At 38.4% G+C, this 13,808-nt stretch overlaps 1 protein-coding gene across 1 annotated transcript in view; it reads right to left on the bottom strand.

The window, feature by feature from the left end:
- LOC126807962 (N66 matrix protein-like) overlaps positions 1 to 13,808 on the bottom strand; it is a 51,312-nt gene that overhangs the window by 21,229 nt on the left and 16,275 nt on the right. The window lies entirely within an intron of this gene.

Here is a 13,808-nt window from a genome sequence, read left to right as displayed (position 1 = left end):
CACAACTCTTTGAAGCTAACTTTCAATGCCTCCCATTGTTTCACGTTTAAATGAACACCCTTTCGGGTAGGTTTTGGCATTCGTTCCTCTTCACACCACCAAAATTTACGAATGTTGACTCCAGGGTATTTGTTGTCGATCGTTACGTACACGTCATTACCAATAGGCACTGATTTCTTTACAATGTTTTTTTGTAAATACTCATCTATCTCTGAGGCAGTGTTCATCAATGCCTGCCATTGCCGCTCGAAAAACATGATACCATTGGGTGTTGGATATCTATCACTCTTAAAACCGTAACCATACAGTCTGATGTGATAACACACATCTTCTTGCCAAATACATTTTACAACCAAATAATCATTTCCAATATCCTTTCGATACAAGTCGATACTCATGATGTTAATCTCTTGTTTTCAACTTCATAAAACAATTCTACATTTGAACGTGTAATCAACCCCCTTTTATACCTAGATTTTCGAAACTTAAAACCAAAATTTAACTACACCCTGTCACAAATATGTAGATTAAAACTATTGGCTTAGAACAAAATCGACAAAATCACCTGTCAAGCTTAATGGCGGAGGTCATTGTCCCTTAATGTAGGTATAGCTACACTTGGTGTGAACTCAATGTAACCTCTACACACCTGCCTATAAAGCGAAATATCTTTCCCCCCCTACCCTCCAATAAACAATTCGGGGACCCCATACCCTCGTTACAAAAGTCAAACACGATCAAAGAATACAACACCTGCATACCTTTTTTATTATTCATAACCTCATTGTTCAGTCAACAATAACCATATTCAAACTATAAATAGAACACCTGTGGAATGCTCTGACGTCAGACCTTAGGAATGTGTGACGTCAGACCTTTGGAATGTCTGGAATTCCAAAATTGCTTCGAAGTACCCTTCCTACTACTGATGTTTCAAATCATAATCTATTTGCATTATTTATTTCAATAATTTGACCTGTGATATTCATGTATAAAGCAAAATAGTAAACATTGAATTTCATTCACTTTTATGTATAATATAGTATTAAACCGGTTAATTATTGTATACAACATTTATTTAATTTCATAGCAACATTTTATACTATTGTATTCATTGTAGTTTTTTGTCATTATTAGCCCAGTCCGTGCATAGCATTATGATGTGAAATCCCATTTCATTTCAATTATAATAGTCTTCATCTAGAAACAATATTACTATTTATATTGGTATGTTACTACCAAGATATAACAATAAAATTAGCAAAAGTATGTATAAATCAATAAAGTTCTCTTTAGTATCTTTCATGAATAGTCAATTGTTCAATACCATTATTTCTCTTCACCTCATGCAAATAAATTGAAATGGGATTTAGTGTTCAACTGTTTTACTTCACAACTTACATAAATCATTTGGTGATAAAGAAACATACATTTCTAGTATTTTTTTAACAAAGTGTACTATACTATGCATCATTATATAGAAGACATATGAATGAATAAACAAAAATATGGCAAAATGAACAACATGAGAATGATTGTAGAAGTATAAGAACAAAGCAATTGTTTAATATTAAAAATATTTGATTTTCTTCTATTTTAAAGTTACATCCTTTACATTTGTATTTATACATTGTATGCAAAACATAATTAGAGAGAAATGGGTTTAACGTCCACTCAACACAAACAAGGTCATTTCGGGACTAACATATGGTTTAATTTTATTTCAATAATTTGCTTGCGCGTAGGGGTCTTTAGCAGTGGGGGGAAACCAGAGTACCCGGAGAAAATCAGGAGTATGGACAGGTGACCCTACTCCTTGCCACGTACAACCAGGGATTCGAGACCACGCCAGTTGACTTAATGGCAGGCCGTATGATACAGCATGCACACACTAACCATGATATAATATGAATTATCACTTATTCCCCGTTAAATAAATATCGGTCACCGGGTGCAGCTGTACAACTTCAAGGACCCTGGCTTCAAGTCAATTTACGGCTTCCATGAGGGGAAAAAAGTGGAATTTCGCCGTGACACCGGCACCGATTGTCCGAAAACCATGAAATTTGGACACAATACGCCCATTACCACCCCGGACTCTGTGCCTTACTCCCATTTTGATCCGATTAAAAAAAAAGAGTTTTAGCAAAAAAACGATTTTCGGAATTTAATATTGGTTTTAATTAATTTTGAAATTGCAAATGCAAAGAGATTTTATCGCCTCTTCCGTATGTGATAGGTATTGGTACTATACACATTATCCTTAAAAGACAATTTTTTAAAATGACCATAACGATGTATCGACACTAGAAACCGAAATCGCCTATTTTGACCTTTTTTGACTGCTGAGGCATCCTTCCGGTGGTCCAAATCTCTGGAATTTCTAGCGGTTGGCTGCGCCGCGATGATATTTATCACATATTAAATTGAGAAAATCCTCAGATATCAAGAACAATAAAAATTCGATAAAATACGGCAATTTTTTAAGCAAAAAACCTTTGATTGTTGGGGGTGGGTTTTGAATTTATTTTGAACGTTCTCGGAATCCAACACTCTTCTATTTTTAATATGTGATAGCTAGAATCCCAAGGTACATTCTGTGCAAATTTGAAGGCAATCGGAGCACAGGAACGTTGCCTGGGCAGAGCAAATCAACCCGGTCGCGGAAATTTGTTCATTCTTTAAAGTTATTATAACCGCCATCTTAGATACACCGTCACCTACCAAACCACTCCGAAATATACCCAAAATCCCAAAATCGACCATAATTTCTTTTGACTTCGCGCATGCGCCGCGCTGGAACCAAAGGTACCATGACTACCAAATTCCGGCGAGGAACTTTTCACGTTGGTACCTAGGTGCCCTGAAAAATTCAAGGCGATACCTGCATTTCTTTCAGGTCGTTTGTTCTTCACATGGTTCCTGCCGTTCGGCTTTTTCCGCGATTTACGGCTTCAGTAAGGGCGAAAAAAGAGGAATTTCGCCACGACACCGGCGCCGATTGTCCGAAAACCATGAAATTTGGAAAGAATACGCCCATTACCACCCCGGACTCTGTGCCTTACTCCCATTTTGATCCGATTAAATAAAAAAGAGTTTTAGCAAAAAACCGATTTTCGGAATTTAATATTGGTTTTAATTAATTTTGAAATTGCAAATGCAAAGAGATTTTATCGCCTCTTCCTTATGTGATAGGTATTGGTACTATACACATTATCCTTAAAAGACAATTTTTTAAAATGACCGTAACGATGTATCGACACTAGAAACCGAAATCGCCTATTTTGACCTTTTTTGACTGCTGAGGCATCCTTCCAGTGGTCCAAATCTCTGGAATTTCTAGCGGTTGGCTGCGCCGCGATGATATTTATCACATATTAAATTGAGAAAATCCTCATTTATCAAGAACAATAAAAATTCGATAAAACCTTTGATCGGTGGGGATGGGTTTTGAATTTATTTTGAACGTTCTCGGAATCCAAAACTCTTCTATTTTTAATATGTGATAGCTAGAATCCTAAGGTACATTCTGTGCAAATTTGAAGGCAATGGGGTACATTTGCTCATTCTTCAAAGTGATTATCATAATGTGTTATGATCGGCATGTTAGATCAATCCGAGTCAAATCGACCGTAATTTCTTTTTACTTCGCGCATGCGCCACGCTGGAACCAAAAGTACGTTGACTACCAAATTCCGGCGAGGAACTTTTCACGTTGGTACCTAGGTGCACTGAAAACTTCAAGGCGATACCTGCATTCGTTCAGGTCGTTTGTTCTTGACACGGTTCCTGTCGTTCGTTTTTTCCCGCCATTTACGGCTTCTGTAAGGGCGAAAAGAGTGGAATTTCGCCACGACACCGGCACCGATTGTCCCAAAACTATGAAATTTGGACACAATACGCCCATTACCACTCTGTGACTTACTCCCATTTTGATCAGATTAAAAAATGGAGTTTCAGCAAAAAATAAACAACCGATTTTCGGAATTTAAATTTGGTTTTAATTAATTTTGAAATTCCAAATGCAAAGGGATCTTATCGCCTCTTCCGTATGTGATTACTATTAGTACTATACACATTATCCGTAAAAGACATTTTTTTTAAAATGAACGCAACACCAAAAACCGAAATCGACTAAATTTATACAGAGTGTTTAAGGTCATGAGACGAAGAAGCCTATTGATTTTCAGCGATTTCCGATAATTACTGTCAGAATTATGGTCCTTGACCACTTCAAAAAATCTTGTGCACGCTCTAGAGGCTAAATTCAATATCGGATTGACTTTAAATTTATACACAGTGTTTAAGGTCATGAGATGAAGAAGCCAATTGATTTTCAGCGATTTCCGATAATTACTGTCAGAGTTATGGCCCTTCATCACTTGTGGGTGCTCTAGAGGCCAAAGTTAATGTCCGATTGACTTTAAATTTATACAGTGGTTAAGGTCATGAGTCGAAGTAGGCGATTGATTTTCAGCGATATCTGATATTTACTGCCAGAGTTGTGGCTCCTGATCACTTCAAAATATCTTGTGGACGCTCTAGAGGCCAAAGTTAATATCCGATTGACTTTAAATTTATGCGCAGTGTTTAAGGTCATGACACGAAGATGCCTACAGTATTGATTTTCAGCGATATCTGATATTTACTGCCATTTCCGATAATTACCGTCAGAGTTATTGCCCTTGATCACTTTAAAAAATCTTGTGGACGCTCTAGAGGCTAAATTCAATATCCGATTGACTTTAAATTTATACAGTGTTTAAGGTCATGAGATGAAGAAGCCAATTGATTTTCACCGATTTCCGATTGAATCCTTTGAAAATCACACCTAACTCTAAAACTAAAGGCAAGAAACGGGCCGGTTTACATTGAAGCACAACTAATTCCTGTCCTGCGTACTCTGTATATAATATACGGTTTTCTAAATATGCCTTGGATGGTAGCCACAAGTCGACAATTTTTGTTTTGTATTTTTGCCATTTTGTTCATAAGGTAAATGTAATTTTTCAGATACCTGATGACATTTATACTTATTGTTTCAATAGATTCTAATAACCCCCTTTGCAGTTAATATGAAAGCTTTCATATCTGCTATGCAGATCTAGTTTTTTTTTTTGTGTTTTGTCCACAAATCGGATTTCTCAGAATCTAACCATAGGATCGTTCTGAAACTTTTACCTATCCCCCCAAAAATGGGTGGTGGCTGTTGATTAAATATATTTTCAAAACGTTTTACGAATCCGAAATCACCGAATTTTACGAAGGAATGCATTTGACCTACAATGCTGTAACTCTGTGACTATTTGACCTATTTTACTAATTCTTTTTTCTTTGAGTATCTTGAAACATTTACTTCAAATCTGCAATTTCGGATTTTGGCATTTCGAAAATTCGTCGCTGTCATTTCGAACCGGAAGTTATTACCAATTTGACAACTTCTTTAATAGTTGTGCGATTTTCGTGAAATTTAGAATGTTAGTAGATCTTGCCAATGCGACTTCAATGATGTCCTTGGAAATTTTCTAAATTATCTCCCCTTGGTGAAATTAAGGATCAAAGTTTTCAAAAAAATCGACGAAATATAGGTCAGATTGCCTTGAAATTTTTTTTCTGTACTAGCTAAGACAGTACTGATGAGTACACAAAATATGGAGTTTGTCGAGCAAACCGGAAGTGCCACCATCTCAAAATGTGAAAAGTCCATACGGCTTTTGCAATATTTTACTTAAAGACATAAGAGTTACATTTTCTGAATGCTTGAAGGAAAGCCTAAAAATCTATCGGTTTAGAATTTTGATTTAGGTCAACTGATGGACGCCATTTTGAAATGAAAATGAAAATTAGTGAAAAATCCACATTTATGGGCTTGAAAACATACACAATTGGTCGTGGCTTAGAGAATCTGTCTCCTATTACCGAAATTAATACATTTGAGGATAGCCTGGATCATGGTCGAATGTTTGGTATTTGAATATTTCAAAAATTCGAATTTCTCCTTTGATGTTTTCCGTGCCGACAAGGTTGTTTTCGAGTTTAGCTGGTTTTGATTTCGCGCATGCGCTACACATGAACCAACGGTACCATGAGTACTAAATTCCGGCGAGCAACTTTTCACGTTGGTACCTAGGCACCCTGGAAATTTCAAGGTGATACCTGCATTCGTTCAAGTCGTTTGTTCTTGTCACCTGCCTTTCGTCGTTTTTTTAAGATAAGTCAATTTACGGCTTCCATGAGGGGAAAAAAGTGGAATTTCGCCGTGACACCGGCACCGATTGTCCGAAAACCATGAAATTTGGACACAATACGCCCATTACCACCCCGGACTCTGTGCTTTACCCCCATTTTGATCCCATTAAAAAAAAAAGAGTTTTAGCAAAAAAACGATTTTCGGAATTTAATATTGGTTTTAACCCTGTAATACCCAGACATGATATATTATTATAATCCCTATGAAATATTTTAATTATTTACTGCTATAATATGAATTATCACTTATTCCCCGTTAAATAAATATCGGTCACCTGGTGCCGCTGTACAACTTAAAGGACACTGGCCTCAAGTCAATTTACGGAGAGAGAGAGAGAGAGAGAGAGAAATGGGGTTTAACGTCCACTCGACACAAACTAGGTCATTTCGGGACCAACATATGGTTTAATTTTATTTCAATAATTCGCTTGCGCGTAGGGGTCTTTAGCAGTGGGAGGAAACCGGAGGACCCGGAGAAAACCCACAAGGTTGGACAGGCGACCCTACTCCTTGCGTCAATTTACGGCTTCCATGAGGGGAAAAAAGTGGAATTTCGCCGTGACTCCGGCACCGATTGTCCGAAAACCATGAAATTAGGACACAATACGCCCATTACCACCCCTGACTCTGTGCTTTACCCCCATTTTGATCACATTAAAAAGAAAAGAGTTTTAGCAAAAAAACGATTTTCGGAATTTAATATTGGTTTTAATTAATTTTGAAATTGGAAATGCAAAGAGATTTTATCGCCTCTTCCGTATGTGATAGGTATTGGTACTATACACATTATCCTTAAAAGACAATTTTTTTAAACTGACCGTAACGATGCATCGACACTAGAAACCGAAAACGCCTATTTTGAACTATTTTGACTGCTAGGGTATCTTTCCGTACGTGACAAGGAGTAGGTCGCCCGTCCAACCTGTGTATTTTTTCGGGATCACCCGGTTTCCCCCCACTGCTAGACCCCTACGCGCAAGCGAATTATTGAAATAAAATTGAACCATACGTTAGTCCCGAAATGACCTAGTTTGTGTCGAGTGGTCGATCAACCCCATTTCGCTCTCTCAATTTTAGCACTCCTAACTCTAAAACTAAATGCAAGGAACGGGCCTATTTACAGAGGTCACAATTTTAACCTACATGCACACCTACATGATATACATATTATTATAATCCCTATGGGATATTTTAATTATTTACTGTTATAATATGAATTATCACTTATTCCCCGTTAAATAAATATCGGTCACCGGGTGCAGCTGTACAACTTCAAGGACCTTGGGCCTCAAGTGCATGGGACCAACTCTACATTTTCTGAAATGTCAATAAAAGCCCTGGAATGATTTTATTTAAAAAAAATAATCAGAAAGTAAATCTAGTTTTATTTATATGCTATTTGTTGCCAGAAAATATATTTTGTTACGAGTCTAATTCAAATTTAAAAATAAACAATGGGTCTGAGGCATATTTTATTGATATATAGAAATTAATGCAGTGTTCTCATTATGTGATAAAAGAGTGCCAGAAATGTCTCGAAATTCAGCCATTTGTGTATTTAGTATATCAAGTATATGCGTGTATTACAAAGCTCTGATTTGTGTGATTTGTGTACACCCAGCTCCCCCCCCCCTCCTCTATCATGTACATATCAATTCTGCTGCCAACCCACCCACGCGAACATGACTAATTTATGAAACATTGTCTAGTCGTTTGTATGTTACGACAAAACGAGGCCAGCGTGGTTCATTTGCTGCAGAACGGAAGGCCTTGCAAGGATTAGTGTCTAGTCGTTTGGATGGTACGAAAACCCGAGGTCAAAGTGGTTCCCCGTTGGCATTGGTGAAGTATGGAAGGCCTAGCAAGGATCTGTGTCTAGTCGTTTCGATGGGACGAAAAACGCCCGTCCCCTCGTCCATGGTACAAGGATTAGTGCCTAGTCGCTTGGATGGTATGCAAAACAGAGGTCCCCGTTCTCTCCCTTTGTCTGTGGTTCTTGACCGAAGGCCCGACAACTAACTTTGCGTGCAGTTTTTTAGGTAGGACGAAAAATCGAAATCCTGTGTGCATATTGGCGTGCACGAAAAATAACCCTTTGCATTTGGAATTTTATGCACCCACCCCACCCTCGAACAACGCTTAACATAACATTTTGTTTTCACTACCTACATTGTAAAATTTGTTTGATTTCAGATGACTTAGCCCCGGTTTTTCACAGTGAAAGATTTTGATGAAACTTGACATGCATGTTTATAACCCAAAGATATGGTTCCTTTCGATATTTGCGCATATCGAATCGTAACTTCATGAATTATGGTCCCTGATTGTAAGAAAAATCACTTTATATTTCGCGTGTTCTCTATCTATCTCTCGGAAATGGAATATGGAAATACACAAGCTAGCTAGTGTATTACAGGTTGGTGGTGGTGGGGATGAGGTCTTCTATTTGCAATGATTTTTTGACTACAAAATATACGCTCTAACTCATTACTCAAACTACAGCAAAAAAAAAGCGGAACGGAAACCCGATTTTATATATTCTTACAATAGCAACGCACTTCGGGATTAACTTAGAAATGGTTCCACTACTGATGTCTTCCGCCTTACTCCTGCCACAGTAGTGGCTTGTCCTACGGAGTTCCTTTCCGCAAGTTTTTTTTAGTCAAATGACTACAAAAAGGTTACTGGCCTATGTATAGCTCCCTTAATTTACACATAAACTGACCTAAAACTGCACTGCACATATAATAAACCAATTCCCATTGAAATAAAGGTGAAGCCGTACCGCATAATTATATGATTTGATGAAACCCAACTGCTACCTGAAGTTTCTCGCCTATCGAAGTTATAATATCCGCCGGTGTCATGGCGGCTCGCACATTATAAGAATCATTGCTTTGAAAATGTAGAACGCATTAACACAAAGAAAAACTGATGGGTAACTAGTTTAGTGGTCCAGTCTTCACTATAATTTGTGATAGAATTACTTATTTAAAAAAAACTGAATGATGTAAAAATAAAAATGGTTGGAGTGCCCAAGTTTAGATTTGTCGTTGATTTCATAAAGATGTTAGGATATAGAACGTTAAATACTGTGTGATTCAACATGGCGGCCGAGGGGTTTAATATGATATATGTACGAAATACATGTACATGTAGTACCAAATGGTTTATATGTATGAGAGTCAAGGTTTGGACTAAATGTCTTGGGGAAGTAGGGGGCGACTAGCATGTGCCTCTCTTTAGTGGACCGATGTGAGATTGCCCATTGTATTAACTGGACGGGTAGGCCTATTCACCTTCAGTTATGTGTCAATGTCAAATAAGCGGCTTCGTATCAACACGGTCGGCTCTGGGCCGGTTTAATTCTACGTATCTCTCGTAGCTGAGAGAAAAAAGATTTTTTAGCCCAGAGAATATCTTCCGTCAGAGTGGTTGTTGATTCATAGATTCTAATAACCCCTTTTGAAGTTTATATGAAAGCTTTGATATCTGCTATGCAGATCTAGTTAAGCTTTCATATTACATATGAAAGCTTATTGTTTCTGTTAAGATTATTATTGTTATTTTTTTTTTGTGTTTTGTCCACAAATCGGATTTCTCAGAATCTAACCATAGGATCGTTCTGAAACTTTTACCTATCCCCCCAAAAATGGGTGGTGGCTGTTGATTAAATATATTTTCAAAACGTTTTACGAATCCGAAATCACCGAATTTTACGAAGGAATGCATTTGACCTACAATGCTGTAACTCTGTGACTATTTGACCTATTTTACTAATTCTTTTTTCTTTGAGTATCTTGAAACATTTACTTCAAATCTGCAATTTCGGATTTTGGCATTTCGAAAATTCGTCGCTGTCATTTCGAACCGGAAGTTATTACCAATTTGACAACTTCTTTAATAGTTGTGCGATTTTCGTGAAATTTAGAATGTTAGTAGATCTTGCCAATGCGACTTCAATGATGTCCTTGGAAATTTTCTGAATTATCTCCCCTTGGTGAAATTAAGGATCAAAGTTTTAAAAAAAATCGTCGAAATATAGGTCAGAATGACCTAAAAAAAAAATTTGATACTAGACAAGTAATTACTGATTCGTACACAAAATATGGAGTTTGTCGATCGAACCGGAAGTGCCACCATCTTTAAACGTGAAAAATCAAAAAGGCTTTTTTGCTATTTTACTTACAGACTCGGGCGTCATATTTTCGGAATCCTGGAAGGAATACCTAAAAATCTATCGGATCAGAATTTTGATTTCGGTCACGTGATGGTCACCATTTTGAATTGAAAATGAAAAATAGAAGCAATTTGAAGGGCCGGGACTTTGGAACACAAGAACTCTCCTTCTAATTAAGCTAGAATGTTCAAACTTGGTGTAGGCGTTCACTAGGTCAATGTCATGATTGAGTTCAAAGATGAGCATTTTTTGCCTAGGGTAAGCAGAGATAAGCAAGCTGATTTGTTGATTCTTTAGGGCACGATGACATTGGTTATAATGAATGGAGGGCGATGAAACTCTTGTCAATCGAGAGGCTAATAGCTGGCCTGTTGTGTGAAATCATTGTATCATTTTTTATTCGAATTTCTCCTTTGATGTTTTCCGTGCCGACAAGGTTGTTTTCGAGTTAAGCTGGATTTGACTTCGCGCATGCGCTACGCTGGAACCAAAGGTACCATGAGTACTAAATTCCGGCGAGCAACTTTTCACGTTGGTACCTAGGTACCCTGAAAATTTCAAGGTGATACCTGCATTCGTTCATGTCGTTTGTTCTTGTCACCTGCCTTTCGTCGTTTTTTTTCTAAGTCCGAAAACCATGAAGTTTGGACACAATACGCCCATTACCACCCCGGACTCTGTGCCTTACCCCCATTTCGATCCCATTAAAAAAAAAAAGAGTTTTAGCAAAAAAACGATTTTCGGAATTTAATATTGGTTTTAACCCTGTACCCAGACAAGATATACATATTATTATAATCCCTATGAAATATTTTAATTATTTACTGCTATAATATGAATTATCACTTATTCCCCGTTAAATAAATATCGGTCACCGGGTGCAGCTGTACAACTTCAAGGACCCTGGCTTCAAGTCAATTTACGGCTTCCATGAGGGGAAAAAAGTGGAATTTCGCCGTGACAGCGGCACCGATTGTCCGAAAACCATGAAATTTGGACACAATACGTCCATTACCACCCCGGACTCTGTGCCTTACCCCCATTTTGATCCCATTAAAAAAAAAGAGTTTTAGCAAAAAAACGATTTTCGGAATTTAATATTGGTTTTAACCCTGTACCCAGACAAGATATAGATATTATTATAATCCCTATGAAATATTTTAATTATACTATTCAAAAAAAGTAGGGGATATTTGATTTTGGGGGCATAATACTAAAATATGCAAATGACTACGAAAAAAGTCACTATAGAACCTAACAGAAGAAACATTTCCAGTTACATGTGACGCCCAAACGCACCAATAGCTACCGCATGGAATGCATGTGATGCTTGGGATCATCATGGGGGTCCAACCCAAGATTTGCACGACTCTGACTTTGAATGTTACAGTCATTGTGGCATTGAATTCCAGGGTGGAAACATCAGTTTAATTGTTTTAGTGACCAGAAAACAAATTTTGATATGCGTCGGCTTACCCAAAATGAAAGGTTACGTGCCCTTGGCATGCTACAGATCGGCACAACACAGGCGGTTGTGGCGCGGACGATGAATGTTTCTCAGTCTGTCATAAGCAGGCTATGGTCCAGATACCGTGATACACAATCTGTACAGGACAGACCACGCTCAGGTCGACCAAGGGCGACAACTCAAGCCCAGGATCGATTTATCCGTACCTTGGCCTTGAGAAATCGTGTCATCACAGCAAATCAGATCAGCGCTCGTCTTCAAACAGACACTGGTGTGAGAGTGAGTGGCCAGACGATTCGGAATCGACTGCATAGGGGTCACCTTCGCGCCCGACGTCCTCGCGTGATCCCTTGTTTGAGAGATCATCGCATTCAGGCAAGACGTCGTTGGTGTAGGGATCGTCAACACTGGGATAATCGACGCTGGAGCAATGTGATGTTTTCAGATGAGTCAAGGTTCACTGTTGATTTTTTGGACAGACGTAGGGGGGTGTGGCGTCGTCGAAACGAGCGCTTCCAAGACGTTAACGTCATCAGACATGATCGATTTGGGGGTGGTTTTGTTATGGTGTGGGGAGGCATCACTGTTGCTGGAAGAACGGCTTTACATGTTGTTGCAGGGCGTGTTACAGGCCAGTACTACCGGGACAACATCTTGGCAGTCCATGTTGTGCCGTTCGCACGACGTCATGGCCGCCGTTTCATCTTCCAGGGTGACAACGCAAGATGTCACAGGGCCAGGATCGTTACAGGTTACCTCCAACAACAGAACATCACCACATTACCTTGGCCAGCACTGAGTCCCGACCTCTCCCCCATCGAGCATGTCTGGGACATGCTTGGACAGAGGTTACGTCAACGTCAACAACGTCCTGCCAATGTCCAAGAACTTGCTGCTGCGTTGCAACAGTAATGGGACAATCTGGACCAAAATGACCTTAGACGTCTCGTTAGGAGTATGCCACGTCGGATCAATGCTTGTTTGGCAAACAGAGGAGGATTTACCCGTTACTGACTTGGTTGTGATGCTGTGGTAACTTTGCTGTTTGACCCCGGGTATCATTTTACCCTTATAATGGTCAGTCTGTGCCTTACTTAGTCTAACGATCATTTGGAATAAATCGATGAATGTGAACTTCATTTCATTTTGTCATTTGTTTCTTCGTCAGTTTCATTAGGTGACTTTAATAACACTTAAAAATCAAATATCCCCTACTTTTTTTGAATAGTATATTTACTGCTATAATATGAATTATCACTTATTCCCCGTTAAATAAATATCGGTCACCGGGTGCAGCTGTACAACTTCAAGGACCCTGGCTTCAAGTCAATTTACGGCTTCCATGAGGGGAAAAAAGTGGAATTTCGCCGTGACACCGGCACCGATTGTCCGAAAACCATGAAATTTGGACACAATACGCCCATTACCACCCCGGACTCTGTGCCTTACTCCCATTTTGATCCGATTAAAAAAAAAAAAGTTTTAGCAAAAAAACGATTTTCGGAATTTAATATTGGTTTTAATTAATTTTGAAATTGCAAATGCAAAGAGATTTTATCGCCTCTTCCGTATGTGATAGGTACTGGTACTATACACATTATCCTTAAAAGACAATTTTTTAAAATGACCGTAACGATGTATCGACACTAGAAACCGAAATCGCCTATTTTGACCTTTTTTGACTGCTGAGGCATCCAAATCTCTGGAATTTCTAGCGGTTGGCTGCGCCGCGATGATATTTATCACATACTAAATTGAGAAAAATCCTCAGATATCAAGAACAATAAAAATTCGATAAAATACGGCAATTTTTTAAGCAAAAAACCTTTGATTGTTGGGGGCGGGTTTTGAATTTATTTTGAACGTTCTCGGAATCCAACACTCTTCTATTTTTAATATGTGATAGCTAGA

The sequence above is a fragment of the Patella vulgata genome, chromosome 1 (genome assembly GCF_932274485.2).
Source record: "Patella vulgata chromosome 1, xgPatVulg1.2, whole genome shotgun sequence".
NCBI classification, from domain to species: Eukaryota; Metazoa; Mollusca; class Gastropoda; family Patellidae; genus Patella; species Patella vulgata.
The sequence above is the reverse complement of the archived record's forward strand: the minus strand, read 5'-3'. Positions and strand labels throughout refer to the sequence as shown.